At 45.0% G+C, this 19496-nt stretch overlaps 1 protein-coding gene across 6 annotated transcripts in view; it reads left to right on the top strand.

The window, feature by feature from the left end:
* The first annotated feature begins 9097 nt into the window (after positions 1 to 9097).
* The window catches only part of KIAA0513 (KIAA0513 ortholog), a 57150-nt gene continuing 46751 nt past the window's right edge, over positions 9098 to 19496 (top strand). For 3 of the 6 annotated variants that reach the window (XM_019747112.3, XM_019747108.3, XM_088800206.1), the window contains exon 1: positions 9098 to 9256. The gene's annotated coding sequence lies outside the window, so the exon portion shown is untranslated. Of the gene's footprint in view, positions 9398 to 10008; positions 10149 to 19496 lie in introns of all 6 variants that reach the window. The other 3 variants (XM_019747109.3, XM_074314493.2, XM_019747111.3) reach the window with 3 other exon arrangements.

Raw genomic sequence — 19496 nt, 5'->3', positions numbered from 1 at the left:
CGCGCTTGCGCAGTTCCCGCCGCCCCCCTCCTAGCGGCGGAGCGGGGCTTGAGGCGGTTTACGGGGAAATGTGAGCCAGGATTCCTCTGGAACACTGGCTCTTAAGCACTGACGGTTCGTTGAGAAAGGCAGCTTCTAGTTACAAGCTCCGCTCGCTAAAGTAAAGGGATCCCTCCAAGCTGACATCCGGAAGGGAAAGGATGGGGGCTACGGGCCGCCGCAAGGTCCAAGCCGCGGTGTCAGGCTGTCACACTCGGTGGAGAATTCTTACCCAGGTGAACGGATCCTGCGGCGACGTCTCAAGGAACTGTCACCTTTAGGTGTGGCCTGTACGGTATGCAGGAATGAAAACTCAGAAAATGGGGAAATGGAAACGACAGGAGTGGAAACGACAGAGGCGGAAGCACGTGGGGGAAAGGGCGAAACATACTGGCCTGGGGTTTGGAGGCCTGATTCCTGGGGTCCTGAGCCTCTGGTCTCCCTCTGAGGGACCAGGACACCAACGATTTTTTTCCAGATGATAAGTCCCATATATTTTTTTAAAGGTAGACACATGCTTTTTATTTATTTGGGTTTCCTATAGTATTTGGGACAATTTCCGCCGGGCTGGGAAGTAGGTGCTCCGTTAGTGTTTGTTGTTAAACTGGTGAGTACGCCACTAAATTGATGAGAAGCCGTAATTAAGATGGATGAAAGCAATAATTACAGCTAAGGAACCTGTCAGAATCTCACTGTCTGCAAGCCACTTTCTCACTATTTTCTGTTCTTGCTCCCAGAAACTTATTCCAGCAACTTTTGGAAGGATGGGGTACATTGAGTTAACCATCAAAATTTCAGCTTTAAAACGTTTATAATTTTGTTAGCATATTGTCAGTGTAAGAAATGTCCAAACCTGTAGAGAATTTTTATGAGTTTCTTTGAGCCAAACTGCTGACAATTGCCAGGAAGCAAAAATCTCAACAGATTGAGAAAATGCTCCAGACAATGATAGTTTTGCAGCTTATTTTATACACTAGAGTCAAAGGAGGAAATATAAGGATGGTTACATGAAATCCATTGGTAGTTGATGACGGGGGCGGGAGGAAGCAAAGGAGGGGGAATCACTGAGATTGGATAAACAGTAAAACAGAGAGACACACTTCTTTTATATGGGTGGGTACAGGATAGTCAATAATTAACATTTACAGCACCTAGAGATGCTGTGCAAGAAAAGGATAACAATGGGGGGTTCTGTGGTCTCCTGCCCTGGGGAGGAGGTTGTGCCCAACTATGCTGACATTTCTAAAGTAAGTTATCTTAGATTTAAAAAGACACTAGAATGTGGCTGGTTAGCTCAGTTGGTTAGTGCGCGGTGCTCCTAACACCAAGGTTGCTGGTTCAATCCCCACATCGGCTACTTTGAGCTGCACCCTCCTTAAAAAAAAAAAGAAAAGAAAAAAAAAGACACTAGACAGGCTCACCTAAGTTAAAGATTGACTTTTGTCAAGGAAGCTACAGGCCTAAGATGTGACTTCCCGCCATGACTCGCTTTTAGTTAGGAATTTTCACGTTCAGACCATCCTATGTGGTTATGTTCAGTCTCTGAGTTTGTAGGGCCGCCATGTTGGTTTCCCTGAACTTGTCAGGTTTAGTGTGTGGCCCCTTTTTTCACCCACAGTGTCATGCACCTCCATTCAAAATGGTGTTCTGCATTCAGTCACCCCTCACTGAGCCTCCTAACACCTGGTATCTTTGTTTCCACAAGGGAGAGAAGTGAGGTAGGCGTCCAATCAGTGGTCAAATCTTTTCCGTAGGCTGTAAGTGGCTCTATACTTGAGATACACTTGCTACAAGCAATGTTCAAAGAATATATATATTTTTTTTAAAAAAAGTTAAATTATGACTTATACAAATGTAAACACATGTAAAAGATTTAATTTAACTCACTAATTAATGAGAAAGTATGGAAGATGATACAGATGGTTGAGAGATGAATCCAAAAGGCAGGCCCTTATATGTACAATCAGGAAAGCTCAGATAAATTTGCTTAATAGATGCAAAACTGGCTTCTTCTACTGTGGCGGAGGGAAGTCAGTTGAACTTCTACCATACAAGATTCATTTGTCTGTTATCTGTGGGGAAGAATCACTTGCATTGCTATCAATTCTCTATAACCTATAGATTATAAATAGTTTAAAGAAAAGAAAAAACATCATGGAACCAGATAACCCAAAAAGGGTATGCCAGACAATGCCTAGTTGTTCATTGAAGACACCCAGTAAGCTTTTTAACCCATTTCAAAGTCTTTCACCAAAAATGAAGAGGGGGGGATCCTCACCCCATAATTTTCCTGAGTCCCCACACTTGTTTATGTTGCCTATGTTGTTAATTACTAGTATAGCTTGTTTATTGTAACTTTATAATTACACCCTTGCTAAGGAAATAGTACAATAAAGTCATTCATTAAAATATTTAACAGGGATGGCAGCAGCTGACAAAAACAATTCAACTCCTATCAAGGATTTTCGTCTCTTTCTCAACAGAATTGATAATGTGGTCTTCTGCAAGTCATTTCCCCTTTCCAAGCCTCAACTTTTTCTTTTTTAATCTCTAAAACATAAGATTAGACTAGATTTCTAAGGTTTCTTCCTGTTTTGAAGACTGTGGCTCAACACAGAGGTTTTTGCCTCTCCCTGATTCCACTGAGACCCTGGGAACAGAAAACCCCCTAACATTGGTGGCCTTTGCAAGGGTGGTAACAACATCCCATCTCCAGGGTTAGTTCTGTTTACCCCTCAGGAGCAAGTTTCCAGCTAACCAGTCATTCCAGGAAACAGCCCTTTTATAAGTGGAGGCTCTGTTCAAATATGTGAAAAGAGGCTCAGTCTCATTCGGAGTAAAAGGAATGAACACAAATTTCAAGTACATGGAGATCCCATTTTTCATCTAGTAGATTGGCAAATACAAAAGTTTTTCGGTACTCTGTGTTGGCAAGGCAGACCCAAGTGGTGCAACAGTAAATTCGTTTAGCTCTTTGCAGAGCAAGCTAGCAATACAAATCACAAAAATGTGCGTACATACCCTTTGACCCAGCACTTTCCTTCTTAGGAATTTATCCTACAGATAGACTCACCCATTTGCACAAAGATGTTTGCACTTAATTATTTACAGTAGCATGTTTGTAGAAGCAAGAAACTGGCATCGCCCTATGTGCCCATCCATATAGTAAATAAAGTATGCTGTGAGCATAAAATGGAATTCTGTGCTGTGCAATTATAAGAAGAGAATGAGGCAGATTTTTATGTGTGTGGATGGTCTTCCAGGTATATTAAGTCTGTTGTGTAAAACAGTGTGTGTATTTGTGGAGAAAAGGAAAGTGGGGGACACATATGTACATAGAATATCCCCAGAAAAAAATACAACAAACAGATCTGTAACTTGTTTTTTTTAACCATGTATTCATTTTTAAATATCTACAAATGTAATGAAAAGTAAATGGGACAACCCAATAGAACAATTGGCAGAGCACTTGAACAAGTACTTCACAAAAGAGACTGTCCAAAACATGAAAAAATGCTCATTTTCATTAGTCATCAGGGAAATGCCAAGTTAAACCACAATGAAATACTGTTCACACACCCACCGGAATGGATCACATGAAAAACCCCAAGTGCTGACAAGCACTGGAGTAACGAGAAGCTCCGTCCACTGTGGGTGGGCACGTCGGTGTAGACTGCCTTGGACGACTGTTGGGAGTGTCCGCCGAAGCAGAGTATACCATACCTGTGTTCACCAAAAGACGTGTCCTACAATGTTCACACAGCATCTCTGTAACAGCCCGAAACTGGAAGCAACCCTAAAAGTCCATGAACAACAGAGTGAATAAGTAAATTGGGGTCTATTCATACTATCAAATACTATACAGAAGGAAAGTACAATGTACATACAACAATACAGATCAACTTCAAAATATGATGCTGAGTAAAAGATGCAAGACACGAAAGAGTACGTACTGTATGATTTCATCATAAGTTCAAAGGCAAAATGGATCTTGGTTGTACAAACACAGGGCAGGGCAATGGTTACCACTGAGGGGGGAATCTAGGGATCTAATAATCGGTCTGGGTGCCAGCTGTACACGTGCTCACTTGGTAAAACTTCCTCCAGCCAGGTACACTTCACATTTGTATGCTGTACTTCAAGTAAACACTGGGGGCAAAAGGGGACAGAGACAAAGGCTGTACAGAGGAAAATCGGGTTTGTTGCAGAAGAGTGTTTGGGTTGTTTCTTATTTTTTCCTGTGAGTTTGTGGTGTTGCATGCAACAGCCAGACTAGGAAAGTGAGAGGCTTCCAACAGCCCATGGTGTTAGACAAGGCCCAGGAAGTCTAACGAACCCAAAGTGGTATGGAGTGTTCCTGAATTCCTCTTCAGTGGGCAGCTGTGCCTCCAGCTATCGGTAGAGCCGCTGGTGGGAGGGCATGTCGCTAGTGGACATGTATGGAGCACTTAGTGAGTGCCAGGATCTGGTCTTGGTGCTATGGATGTCCTAAGCTCGTTCTCTCATGCCCTTTGGGACTTGACTTGGAAGGCATCTTTCTCCCTGGAACCACATCTAAACGTTTTCCCTCCCTCCCATTCCTGCAACATTTCACTTCCCCCTCCCAGCTTTGCTCCTTGTCACATCTCAGTTAACTTCCTGTGTCTTTCACTTCGTTATCCCACTGTTTATCCCTCAGTGGAGTGCGAGCCTCACGAAAGGAGAGAGTTTTGTCGGGCTTGGGCACTATTGTCTCCCCAGCGCCTGTCAAAAAGTAGGCACTCAGTCACGCATTGGGTGAATGAGCACCAATGCGTGGTTGGCCCCTTGCATAGATGAAGAAACAGGCCCAGTGAGGTTAGGAGTGGAGAGCCAGGCTTCAGACCCAGATGTCTTGCTCTTTGCTGCGGTCATACCGCCTCACAGACTCACTTCATCGTCACATCCTTGTGAAGTTGTACGATCTCTTTGTATAGCTGAGGAAACCGAGGCTCAGAATTAAATGAGTGCCCCAAGGAACCAGAGAAGCACAGCCAGCCTGCAGACCTCCTTCCGTCTATGAAAATCCTTCTCTTTACAGTGTACCACACTCCCTCTCGAAGGAGCTGGAGGCCATGCTCTACACCAGTGCAGCTCTATCCCAAGCTCCAAGGACTGGCCTGTGGCGTGATTCCCGTTCCTGCTGCCAGGACTTGATCCACCAAGTCTCCTGGAAGCAAGCCCCTGCCCATTGGTGCTCTGGCTCCAATAACTCGGTTCTTTTCTTGTCCCTCCCTCCCCGCCATCCTTGTCTTAGTCTCATATTGATTCGTTCGATAAGCATTTAATGACTGACTCTGTGCTTGGTGCCATGCTCGGTGCTGCAGACACATGAGCACGCAAAACCAAAGTTCCTGTCATGTCGATTAGCTCAGAAGCTCATGAAATAACTCAGTGCAGAATTACAGACGTGTGTGGTGTGTTCCTATAAAGGAAAAGGACGTTGTGGAGTAAGAGAGTATACCCAGGAATCTGGTCTAGTCTGGAGGTCATGTGGAAAGCTCCCTTTAGGATGTGATATGTGAAGGACACTTGGGTATTTGCTAAGCAAAGGATGCAGAGGCTGGAGGAAGAGGGTTCCAGGCCAAGGAGTAGGTGGGGAGGCCCTTCAGGAGAAAGTGGCCTGTACTGTTTGAATTCCGTAAGGGGTCTGTGTGTGGAGGGTGAGGGCGAAGTGGCTTGAGCCCAGGCTGGGGAGCTTGGAAGGGGCCGGGTCATGCAAGACCCTAACAAACAGATGAGGGATTCCAGCAGATTCCAGCAGAATCTGAGGGGAAGCGGGAAGCCACTGGAAGCTTTGATCACATTTGTGGTTTTTAAAGGTCATTCCATCTATTTTTGTGGAGAACATATTGGAGAAGGGCAAGCATAGATACAGGGAAATGTCAAGTAGTAAACGCCGATGGAGCTATTGAATTAGAACACACCACGTTTTGCAAAAAGCATAGCATTATTTTTAATGGATGTTCAACCACTGGGTGAAAGTTCATTGGATGATAAGATATTTAAATAGTCTCAATGTATCTTCCTCACAGATTATTAATTACAAAGGGGAAAAAGGTCCCTTTATAATAGAGAAATACATCATCATCTCAACCAGTGGTCAAATATAGGATCAGCAGTAATGAAACAAACTGTGCCTCCTGATATAATACACTGAGGACGACCATCAATTTTACAGTACTGCTGCCAAAAACGTGACTATAAGGGAGCAATCAGAAAATCTAAACAGAGACATTCTACAAAACAATGGTCCTTAATACATATTCGTGTCATGAAGGACAAAGAAAAGCTGGGAACTATTCCAGAGGAAACGAACTATTTGAAGACGAAGGAAGCAGGGGCCTTGAGCCAAGGAATGCTGGTAGCTTCTAGAAGCTGGAAAAGACAAGGAAATGATTCTCCCCCAGGGCCTCCAGAAGGAACGAGCCCTGCTGACACCTCGATTTTAGGACATGACCTCCAGAACTGTAAGAGAATAAATTGGTGTCGTTTGAAGCCACTAAGTGTGTGGCGATATGTTACAAAGGGGGAGGGGGAAATAGGCATGGTGGACAGCAGAACTGCTGCGAAATCACACCACCAGCTCTATCTTGTATAATTGTTTTTTGGACTCATTCTCTAATGAAAGTATTTTTGAATATTAATTCAGTCATCCAGCAAATTTACTATTTCTCCCTCTTTGTCTTCCTGTCCTTCATACAATATCATGAGCTATCTTAGCAAATGCTTTGTGTGGATCGCTGTTGCTTTCCTTTGCCTGCCCGGAATCTGTCCCCCTTCTCCTCACAAGAGCACCTCGGTTTCCTGTGGGGACCCACCTTTCCCTTGCTGATCCTCACCTCTGTCCAGATGTGGTCAATCCAGTTATCCCAACAACCTGGCCTCAGAGATTAGTTCAAGGGGATAAGCACCTGAGCAATGACAGTCCACTCTGACCACATCCTGCAATATTTCCAGCAATATTTCCATTGCTGGAAATACTGAAGGAGAGAATCCTTTTTTCCACTGAGACTGCTAAGTTGAGAGAATATAAGCCTGTTGCTGCTAGAGACCACTCTAGAAAGAACCAAATCTAAGAATGAAGCCAACTCAGAGTGAAGCAGACAGATGGGAAAGAGATTATGTTCTGATGACATCATTTGAGCCCCGAGATCCTGCTGGGCCAATCCCAGAACTTTTCAGTTACGGAAGCCGATATATTCCCTTTCAAAAAACCAGTATGAATTGAGTTCTGTCACTTATAACTGAAAGAATCCTGGTCAATACATACCTTCCAGATCCAGACACATGACTTCTACAGTATTTCCTTGATTTAGCAGCCTATACCTATTTCACAACAGAAATAAGGCTAATCTAGCATGACTTGGTCTTTTCATCGGTGCTTCCTCTTCTGAGGGGTACAAATATTTTTTGCGAGTAACCTCAATATTTTTCAAGCCCAATGTCAAGTTCATTGGTCTGTGGTTTGCAGAACTTAACTTTCTTCCCCTTTTTCTAAATGGCTATGCCATCTCCCTCTCTCCAACCTTCTGGCAAGATAGGGAGAGAGAAGGTCTATATAAATCTTTTGAGAAATGATGTTTCCCTCAAATGGAATCTGACCCTGAATGAGCTCACATTTTTCGATTTCCCTGAATAGCTGCTACTGCCAGAGTCAGGTCAGGGCTACATGAGATGGTGCTTTGTGTTAGGTTCACTCACTGAACTAGAAGAGGACGTTCTCCAGCTACAGATGCAACCCTCTGTTTTCATAAAGTATGCAAGACGGGCTCATATTCTGCTGGACAGAACCTTACAGGGACCAATAGCATGCCCACCTATCTGTAGTGTCTCATGAGGGAATGAAGGCTCCCTTACACCCCTTTCCTTCCTGAGTTCACATCAAGTTTGAAACATCCAGAGATCCAGTTTCTCACACATGATGGCCATACCAAGCTTGTCAAGCAAATCTGGGATGGACCAGAAGCACCTATGGCGCTATGACCTGTGAAACTGCAGCTCCCAGCGTTTTCATCTTCTTGTAGTTCCCTTAAACTTTCCCTAGCAAGTCTGAAGTTCAATAGGTCTTCTTCCAGGACCCAACAGCTCCGTGCTTGGGGCACAGAAAAGATACCTGATCATCAATCCATAACTCATCTTTTCTCCTAAGTGACAGAACTCCAGTTCTTCCTGTTTCACCAGAAGGAGCACGATAGCTCAGCAGTGTAGTTGTGGAAATGTCTTTAGAATTTGAGGTATCAGAGCCCACACTCCGGAATCAGATTCTTTATTTTGCTAGGTGCTGGAACCAAGTTTGACTTAACTCCAAACTTATGGGGGTGGGGTGGGGTGAGGGGGACTCAGTTTCTCAGGGTAACTCTTCTGTTTTCTTCTTTTTTCTTTTTAATTGCAGGTATGTGGAAGGAACAGGATGGCTTGAAAGTTGTTTATTGTATTTGCTGAAAAAGATGCAGCCTGGCCTAGAACTTTGGGAGCAGGTGGGGTGGAATCTTATCAGCCTTTAAGATGCCCTTTTCAAAACATAATTCAGCCTCAAAATGCCTTTCTATAACATGCATCCTTGCCTGACTTATTTTAAACGTATGTTCGTTAATGCTATGACTGGAAAGTATATTCGTTACTGAGGGCAGGAAATGGCAAATGGCATCCCTGTTTTAAAGGTGGGGACACTCAGGGCTGGGAAGTAACCAAAAACAAGCTATATTTCCTGGGTCCCTGCCGGAGCTCCCCACCACCACAACTAAAAACACCAAAGCCCCTACTCATCTGCTGGCAGAGCGGTCTGTCCCACCCAACTCTTCCTGGCCCGGGAAAACACCCGTTTTGAGCAGACCCAGGAAATCGGGGTTCCCAGGACCTTTCGTAACAGCGACCCACGGGACGTCTCCGAACGTGCTCCCGGGGGCAGGGGACCAGGCCTCTCGCCGAGGGGCCCAAAGCGACTCCGACCGAGCCAAGACCCTGACGAGCTCTGGGAACCAGCAGCAGTACGGCCGCGTCACGTGACGCCGCTCCGGGGCTGCCTTCGCGCCTGCGCAGGCGGCACTAGGTGGGCGGGCGCGGTCCGCTGACTGACAGCTCGCGCGGACCGGCGTCTCGGAAGGACCCGGCTCTCCCGCCAGCTCTGTGGCTTCACCGCGGATCCCACCAGTGCCCACTCGCTCCCGGCTCCGCCAGCCGGTCGGCATCCGTCGCGGTGAGAGGGGTCACACCGGCGCCCGAGGGGGAAAGGCGGACTCCGGGGTCTCCGGGCAGCGCGGGGACTCTGCGAGGGGCGACAGCTGGAGCGCCCGAGGCGACAGCACGGGCTTCTCCGGGGACCAGCGGGTGAGGGGAGGTAGGGCTGGGGAGAGGGGGCCGTGGAATGACGCGGAGTCGGGGGCCTCGGGGGTTTCTGCAGGGTCCGCGTCTGCTGGGGGTTGAGGAAATGGGAACGGGAGCCCACGGTGTAGGGGACGGGAAGGTGTCCCCATCCCGGTGGCAGATGGTGTTGCCAAGTGGCTCCGAGATGGAGCCGGTTCTTCGTTCTCGTGGGAAAGAAGAGCCGCCAGACTCCTGGAAGAGCTCGCTGGGGAGGGGGTGCCGGCGCCTGCCGTGAGAAATACACCTGCCACGTTGTGCGTGTGCGTTCGGTCTTAGATCTGCTGCCCCTCTGCTCCTGGGGTGGCAGGCTGGCGAAGTGTGCGGGCGAGGGAGAAAAGGCTCTGGACGGGGTGCCTGCCGCATCGATCCCGCCGTGCCTTCCCGGGCTCCCCCACTCCTCCCCATGTGTCGGTAAGAAAAGAGGAGGTTTGCAGCGGGCGCAGCAGTAGACACGCACGGTTAGAAGCCAGGTGTAGGACTGCGTTCAGGGCGGACTACGCCAGTGACCAGGGTCTTCGAGAACACAGGCTGTGGTCCTGGAGCTGGGAACGTTTCCTCCCTTATACGAGGTTTGTGCCTCCCTAGGTTGCACGTTGCTTGGATTTGGGAGAAGGAAACCTGGAAGAGGACTTTGCAGTGGGCACCAGCCAGCTCCTCAAACTCTCTGGTTAAGTGCTAGGCAAGGTGCCAGTCCGCAGAATGAGCAGGAACTTGCCTCTGAGCAGGTACAGGTGAGGGCGCCTGGAGGTGTAGGTTGCCGTTGTGGTGAGTCAGTGTTCCAGGCGAGCTGACAGCTGTCAGGGACCAGGCTGCTTTAGCCAGGCTGCCATCCAGGCCATCGTCACCTAATGCTAATGTTTCGGATTCATTTCATGAGCGGCATCGGCTCCCTAAACCTAAGCCAGGGCAATAAGATGCTTAACACTGGATTAAGCAAAGAAAAAAAGAGATTTAGATTGTATTGTGTGGCACTGCTCCTGCCCGTCTTTTCATATTTCTGTTTGGAAGTGTGTATATCCTCCCATTGTTCAGAGTGTTTCCCTTCAGCTGTCACTCATTTTTATTTCCACTTTGTTCAGAAATTGGACTGCTTGTATATTTGAAGTTCAAAGCGACAGGCTGTTGAGATCGGCTCACAATGAAAAAGTTGACTCATGAGGTTTTCTTTTTCCATTAAAGAAATGAAGATGGCTGAGGATGCACACATAGGCACTCTTAGTGATGGGCAGATTATCTCTAGCCTCTCATTTAATTCTGGAATGTGTTCCTATGTTTTTTGCAGTGTTTGTCTTTTGCATGGCATGTGTCAGTTAATATAAAGATAGTTTGTATTATTGGAGAATGTAGCAACTAAAGACAAAACAAAAAGCTACTCAGTGACTTGAGTAAATCACCAATCTTATAAACTTGCTACAGAATTCCAGAAAGTGGAGAATATCCATACATATTAGCTGGGATTCTCTTTTCATGGCTATCACTTTGGTTCTTCAGAGGTAAATTGCTTTATGGTCATGCCAAATGGCTCTGAAGGGACTTCTTTTAGGACAATCTTTAGGAAAGGCTTAGGGTGGGATGAGTTATGCTACGTGCCTCTCTCTCTCTCCCTCCCTCCTTTCCGCCTCCCTCCCTCCCTCCTCCCTTCCCTCGCTCCCTCATTCCTTCTCTTCCTTCCTCCTTCTCTTCCTCCCTCCAAAAGAAAATAATCAGGTTAAAAAAAAAAAACATCAAAAGCAGCCTTGGAAGATTTTTTTAGAAAGTCATGAAAAGTCAACTGGCAGCAGGAAAGAGCTGCAAAGGGATCAGTAAAAATCCCACAGCCAATAATAACCCCTCACTTTTATATGACAGTACAAAGGACTTGCACACCCAAAATCTTAGTTGATCTTCACAATAAACATGGAGTGATAGGTGGTGTTCTCATTCAAGGATCACAGATGAGGAAACTAAGGCTGAGTGACTTGTCCAAGGTCACTTAGGTACTAGGGGTCAAAGCAAAGTGTTAAACCTAGCGATCTGACACCAGGTGTGGAAAGGGATGTGGGAAGGATCTGGGCAGATGATACGCACATCTGCGCGGCCCCAGCGCTTTCCCTGCATCCACTGGCAGAACACCCTTCTCTCCCACCCCTTGCCCTGCTTACGAAGTCAGCTTAGCTTACTGGTATAGAGGCACCTTCACCTCTTCTCCCTACTCCAAGCTCGAGGTAGTCTACGTCTACTCAGATTTGTTTGTAAGTCTTTGAGAAATCTAGTAGGAAGTATGATTTCAGGGAGTGTCTTTTGCTCAAGTTCTCAGTATTTCCACATAGGTGTCTTCAGCTGTGTGATGCAAGAAACCAAAGCAAGGGTAGAGAAACTTGCCATAATAGTTTTCCTTGTCCTCCATCCGGAAGAGAAATGCAGTGGTTATGAAACCTCAGGAGCTGACCCAGTCGTTTTGTTTATTTTATCCATTTTTTTATATGTGGCATTGTTTGGGTAATAGTGACACTTAAAAAAAAACATGGCACAGCTATTCTCATTAGGGATAATGATTTTTTTTCTAGATTTGAGCATCAAAAAAAGGACTTCAACAGAAGGTTACTGGAAATATGTTTTGGCAGGACAGTGGTACAAACCAGAATGAAAAGCCAAGACAATCCTGAAGCACGTCAATAGAAATATAGACCTGGACTGAGTAAAGTGCTAGTTCCCATCTGTTCCACACTTAGAATATTGTGTTCTTTTCTGGACATCACATTTAATGAAGGACATAGAAAAAAAAAAGTCAAGCATATTTATTGGAAATGCTACAGTGGTGAGTGATTTAGAGCTGGTAAGCCAGGAGGATCTTGGCAGCCAGGATTACAGAAGGTTCAGGGCTGTCATTTATTGAACTTGTTCTGTAGAGGCTTAAGATCCCAAGTACCAAAGGACAAAAGTTATAGTGAGAAACACTCCAGTTTTAAGAACTTTAAAACCATGCCAGAGTGATCTTTAAAAAACGGAGTTAAATCATGTCTCTCTCCAGTGGCTTCCCAGTACTCATGGGATGGAACTGAAACTTCTTACCTTGGTCTGCTGGTGTGTCTATGAGTACTGACTGACCTTGCTTGTTTCTCCAGCTTCTTTAATTACCATTCTCTTACTCACAGAAGTCCCACCTTCTTTCTCTGCTTTGAGCATGTCTAGCTTGCTCTGCCTCAGGACCTTTGCACTGGCTGTTCCTCCTTCCAGATTTTCCCATGACTGGCTTCCTGTCATTCAAGCCACTGCTCCAATATCACATCCTTAGTGGAACTTTCCCTAACAATCAAAATAATTCCTTTCTAGTTCCCAACCCACTCCTTCTATCCTGTTATGTTGTTTTATTTTCTTTATAACAATATGAAAATGACCTTATTTGAGAATGCTTTTCTTGTCTGCTCCCCATTTACCACTGTATCAACAGTACCTCAAACAACAGTACCTGGCATGTAGTAGGTGCTCAATAAATATTTGTTGAACGACTGGTATTTATGACAGAACTTTTCGTACATGGGAGGGATTGCTTCCTTGGTAGATATTAAGTTAGGTTTTTTGTTTGTTTCTTTTTGTGTGTGTGTGTGTGTTTTTTTGTTTTTTTTTTACTAGAGTCAGTCATACATAAGCTGGCTAGCTGACCTTTAGGCAAGAGAATTCAAGCATTCAAGCATTAGATAGTAAAACTAGATAACTTCCTGTATTAGTTTCCTAGGGTTGCTCTAACAGAGTACCACAAACTGGGTGGCTTAAAACAACAGAAATTTATTCTCTCACAGTTGTGGGGACCAGAGATCCAAATTCAAGGTGTTGTCAGGATTGGTTCCTTCTTGAGGGCTCAGAGGGAGAATCTGTTCATGCCTCTTTCTCAGCCTCTGGTGGTTTCCAGCAATCCTTGGTGTTCCTTGGCTTGCCACTGCATCACTCTCAATTCTGCCTCTGGTCACATGACCTTCTCCCATGTGACCTTGCATTTGTACCTTCACGTCACCTTCCCTCTGTACGTGTGTCTCTCTGCTTCTTCTTACGGGGATACCAGTCAAATTGGATTTAGGGTGTACCCTACTTCATTATGACTTTGTCTTAATTTAACTAATTACATCTGCAAAGACCCTATTTCCAAAGGTCACATTCACAGATTCTGGAGGTTAGGACTTTGACATATCTTTTTAGGGGGACAACTCAATGCACAACACCTTTCAACTTCAAAATCCAGTGACATTTTAAAGGGGAAAACTGGCAGGAGGTGCTGTGTTCTTTGTAGGGGTAATGACATGATTTGGGTATTTATACACAAAGCATCTATGATTCTTACAACTTGCAAAGTAAGTGGTGATCTATATGTGTCACAGGTGAGGAGGATGAGGGTCGGGACAATTGAATGACTTGGCCAAGTTCGCACAGGACCAGCTGAATCCCCTGACTGGTGTCCCATGGTTTCTCTACCCCACCCCCCTGCTAGTGAATAGATCTTAATAGGAGCCCAGGGTAGGATGTGGGGTTTCTTTCATGGCTCTGCAGAGGCCCCCCGAGGGATTATTGCCTTTACTATTTCCTTAGTGTTTTGCTTACCCTGTCCTTGTGCTGGAGGAATAACTTATTGACGTCCAGTAGTGAAATAAGTGATACAGCTGAACATGGCGCTCCAGCATTAGACCTCACGCAGCAGCTTTGATGGGAGGTGATATCATTAGAAGTTGCATTTTCCCTGGTGGAGCTTTTCCTGATGGGTTTTTTCATAAGGTTTTAAGGGTTCTGGGTTTCAGTGTCTCAGATTTGTTTTGGACCCTGAAAAAGTATTGCTGATACTCTAAGAATGAGCCATCCAGGAATCCATCGAGTGTAACTTTTCGTATTTGGAGATCAGGGGTTGGGGGACAGGGGAGTGAGTGAGAGCAAGCCAGCAAAATATCTGAAATGACTTCCACTTTCACCTTCAGAGAACTTTATATTTCTTGCTCTGTCTCACCCAGATACCCAATATGCCCCTTCCCTAATTTAATTTAATTAATTAAAAAACTTTTAATTTATTTTTAAGTTTGTTTTTCCAGGACCCATCAGCTCCAAGTTAAGTAGTTGTTTCAATCTAGTTGTGGAGGGCGCAACTCACAGTGGCCCATGGGGGGATCGAACCAGCAACCTTGTTGTTAAAGGCACAGCGCTCTAACCCACTGAGCTAACCGGCCACCCCTCATTTAATTAATTTTTGACTAGGTAATACATCCATGTGGATGGTACAAAATTCAAATGATACAAAAAGCTGTCCAGTGAAAAGTCGTTTCAGGCTCTGCCTTCCGTACCCCTCCAGCTTCCCAGCGCCCCAGTGGCACCGTCACCACCATTCTCTTGCGTCTCCTTTAGATGTCCTTTAATGTCCCTGAGTGCCATCCCCACCGCATCCTGTGGGCTGTGCTTTCATCCCGATTTTCCATTCTTCCTCCTGCTTTTTCAAATCCCTTTCCGTGGGGACCTGAGAGGCTGTCCTGTTCCCATGTGCTAAGAACTGATGACAACACCTCTGCCAAGAGTTTTATATTTGGAAGGAAGAAATGAGTCTGTAATTGAGGCCAGAGTGTGGGGAAAGCGCTTATAGTTATGGGATGGTATTCAGAGTCAAGTTCCTTAAACTTCGGAGTTAGCCTGGACAAGGAGGCAAGCATAGAGCTCTCACAGAAGAAAGGCAGGAAGGCAGTTTATGTTATGTTCCTGAGGGGGAAGTTTGTTGTTCCATCTCATATTTACTGGGTTTACTCTGACATGCCCAGTGATGTGCTATGTGCTTTATAGGTTGTCACTTTAATCTTCACAAACACACCATGGGGTCGTCAATATTACCATCCCCATTTCACAGATGAGAAAACTGAGGCACGGAGAGGCAGAGTAATTTGCTTCCCGTCACACAGCTTGTGAGGGCAGAGCTGGCACGCAGACCCAGATAGCTTGTCTTTCTGCTCCAGGATCCAGGCTGGGCACAATTCATTTACTTGTCTCCCCGGTCTCCTCTGATGAGGGACAGTTTTTTACGTACAGTTTGGTGGCCCCTGTGTAAAACAGCACCTTCATAGCTCTCAAAGGAAAGAGTGATCCAAACGTGGCCATGTGTGAAGGTCCATGTGGTACGATGGAGGAAGAACGGCACATAAGGAAACCTGCTTTCATCCTCGGGGGGCTTCTGGGCTCATTCCAGGAACATTCTCCTGCCTCTGAAAGTCTGAAACGAATGACTAAGACTCATTCCACCATAGGAATAATCTCGAACAAATGCTGAGACAAATGGTAAATTTGGAAGGAAAAAAAGAGAAAAGGGGGCTATCTTTTTCTCTTACGTACTGAATGCGCTGAGGAAAACATGTGCGTGGGTGCAGACAGTAGCCTTCAGTGACATCCTTTTGTAACGCAGGTGTGCTCTGAGGCATTTTCCTGGCCTTTGCATCATCGCCAAGCATGACTCAGAGCAGATGACTCACCAGTGGCAAAAATGACCACTGAGCTAGGGAAGAAATGAGAATCGAGAAACAACAGAGCAAATGGTTCGTGGAAACCGCCAGAGCAAATGAGCTTAGAGGGCTGCTGTTCAGCTGACAGATCGTGAGTAAGGGGGTTTCAGGGCTGAACCCAGGAAGCTAAAACACAAAAATAGGGCCCAGTTAAAAGGGGTGGAAGCCTCATGAGAGAAGTAAACCAAATTTTCCATTAATTATAAACAGCAAGAATGAAGTAAAAGAATTAAATGAAATCAAAACGACAAACCTAAGACCCTTCCCCCCAATTTTTTAAAAAGTTAACTAGTGTGGTGATGGTGGAACAAAGGAAATGGGACACCAGTGGGTAAAGGGCAGCTAGCCTAATACCCTCTCTTCTCTGAGGAGGCACGTTATGCAGAACTCCACGAAGCAGCGTGGGATCACTCTTAGAATCCCAGGCTCAATTTGGATAACAAACACATCCTTTATCTGCTCCTGTGAGGAAAGCAGTATTCTATGGAATCAAATTTAAATATAACAAGACTTGGTATCCTGTGCGAGAGAGCTAGCAATGTCTCTGACTTTGTCGCCTATCCTCGTCTGAGGTCACCTGGAGTGGCCAAAAGCTGTGGGGGTCCCATGAGGTTGATGCCTCCTGCCTGGTAGCCCTGCTTCTGTCCTGGCTTGCACGCCAGTTCTCTCTCCCCCCTGGGCGCCAGCCTGCAGCATGTTTGCAAAAGCTAAATGCGAGAGTGGTGTTCCCCTGATGTAACCGTCCAGTGCTCTCCCGTGGCTCCTGGCATGGAATCCCAACTCCGAAACTCAGCCTCCAGGCTCTTGCCTAGTGCCAGGCCTGCGGCCCTGCCAGCCTCAGCTCCTTCCCGCCCTCTCCTTACCCCTCTCACTGGGCCACACTGCCTGACTGCGGCTCCAAGAAGCCGGGTTCATTCCCACCGCAGAGCTCCACGAATTTGCCTTTTCCTCGAGCTGGGATGCTGGTCTTCCAGATCGCGGAGTGACTTTCCCTGGTGTCTCAGGCTGAAGGAGCTCCTGCCTCCGTCGCGTTTCTCTGGCTCAGCACTGCCCCGTAGACATACAGGGTGAGCCCCGTATGTCATCTTAAGTTCCTAGCAGCCACACTGGACAAGTAAAGGAAACAGGCAGAATCATATTGATAGTAGATTTTATTTAACCCAGTATATCCAAAATATGATCATTTCTTCATCTAATCAATATAAAAATTATTAATGAAACCTGAGGCCTCAGGTGGTAAAGTTCCAGAACTTGGCACTGAGCAGAGACGTGACAAACCATCCAGGGTTTGTCTAGAGTGGCCCTGCATTTGCCCTCATTCTCTGTTTTAACCAGTTGGTGACATTGTGGGTAGAAATGGTGGGTTCGAGACGCAGCTCTGTATGAATCACCCTGTGACTTTGCTCACATGATGTCACCCTGTCACTTCATTTCTCCGGGTCTCAATTTCCCATCTTAGAACACTTCCATGAGTCTGTGCCTTTCCCCGGGATCTCCGTCCCCCTGTCCTATTGTTACCTGTCTGCCCAACTCCCTCCCCACCGTCTTCCAGAAATCTGAAGTCTCTTCTGACCCTATCATCTTGTGATTTCATTTGAGTAAAATAAAGTCTAGAATTATTTTGTACATAACTGTTTTGTTCCTTTGCAAGTATCTCCTTTATTCTTTCATGATTATTTTTAAGTCATTCAGTTTGTCCTTTAGGCACTGAGTAACCTCTATGAAAACCAGTCTCGGTGGGTGTAAAGTGCTAAGCCCTCCTTGTTCGCCAATCTCTACTAAAATGGGAATTTAGAAAACTTTAAATGCTTTAGAGTAAATATCAAATTGCTGAGTCAGATGTTACCTGCGTCACTTGCAAACGGGAAGACCTATAGATTGAGTTCTCTAGAGACTGGCAAAGTAGTGTCAATCCACAGTCTTCTACGGCTATTTGGAGTGTCCTTAGCCATACCCCCAATTAGCAAACCGTTACCTATTTGCATGATAGCAAGACTGTGTAGTCATACTCTGCACGGGTTTATCTATTTAACCTTGCTATGTAACCTTGCTAAGCCTTAAAGTTTCTTCAGCCATAAAATGAGGCTAATAAGAGACCCAGCTCATATGTTACTGGAAAATTAAATCAGGTTATCAGTATAAAACATTAGCTCTGCCTGGTGTGTAGTGAACATACAATGAATGTTAGGGGTAATTATCATTTAATTATTAAAAAGTATTAACTAATAGTAATAGTTAGCATTGTGTGAAAGAACAGCCCAAACCGTCATGGCTTTCTCACACCATTGTCATGAACCGAAGCAGCAGTAGGAAGCTGTGGCTTTGACCTTCTACAGAGCATGTAACACCAGGGACCAGGGCAGCACTCAGGTGTGACAGAACATCTCATGCGAGTACGTGAGACGCAGGAACAGTGACTCTTTTGAGATGTCTGAAAATGCCACCCTTTTATTCAAATATGAATTTGTAAGGTGGGAAAATTTTAGCAAAATGTGATTGTATATAATTTCTATAATGGGTGGTATAAAAATCTTTCAAATGTTGGGTTAAGAGATCTCTTGTTTCACATCTCAGACCGCTTTGTAGAATGGATGACGCCCATTAGATCCAGCAGTGAGTCTGTGTGTCTCTCTGTCTCTGTCTTTCTCTGTGTCTCTTCATCTGTCTCTGTCTCTCTTTGTCTCTTTGTCTCCCTGTCTGTCTCTTTCCATGTGCTTTCCCTAATGGCTAATGAGGCTGGACATCTTTTCATGGACTTACTTACCTACCTGCCATCCATATCATCTTTGGTTAAGTGTCTGTTTTTCCCCCCATTAAGTTGGCTTCTTTGTTTTCTGATTGTTATGTTTTAAGAGTTCTTTCTGTATTCTGGATACAAGTCCATTGTTGGATATGTGATTTGCAGATGTTTTCTCCTCGTCTGTAACTTGTCTTTTTATTTTCTTCACCATTTTTCATAGAGCAAAAGTTTTTAATTTTATCAAGTCTATCAAATTTTTCTTTCATGGATAGTGCTTTCGATGTCATATCTAAGAACTCTTTGCCTGTTGTTGTTTTTTTTTCCTAAAAGTTATATAGTTTTATGTTTTACATTTGGTCTGATCCATTTAAGTTAATTTTTGTATAAGATGTGAAGGTTAGGTCAACGTTCTTTTTATTTATTTATTTATTTATTTATTTATTTATTTATTTATTTATTTGCCTACAGGTGTCCAATTGTTTCAACACCATTGATTGTTGAAATGACTATCATTGCGCCACCAGATTGCTTTTGGATATTTGTCAAAAACCGTTGGCTATACGTGTGTGGGGCTATTTCCGGGCTCTGACTTGTTTCATTGATGTGTATGGCTATCACACAACGTCACACTGTCTTGATTACCATAGCTAATATAGTAAGCCTTACAATCAGAAAGTAGGCCTCTTCCAACTCTGTTCTTCTCTTTCCAGTTTGTTTTAGCTGTTCTAGTTTCTTTGTCTTTGCATATAAATTTTAGAACACACTTGTTTATGTCTGTTAAGAAGTTCTTCTAGGATAGTAATTGCATGACATCTGTAGATCAATTTGGGGAGAAT

Source organism: Rhinolophus sinicus, chromosome 8 (genome assembly GCF_057876585.1).
Source record: "Rhinolophus sinicus isolate RSI-liver-muscle chromosome 8, RSI-T2T, whole genome shotgun sequence".
In the NCBI taxonomy this organism is placed as follows: domain Eukaryota; kingdom Metazoa; phylum Chordata; class Mammalia; order Chiroptera; family Rhinolophidae; genus Rhinolophus; species Rhinolophus sinicus.
The sequence above is the reverse complement of the archived record's forward strand: the minus strand, read 5'-3'. Positions and strand labels throughout refer to the sequence as shown.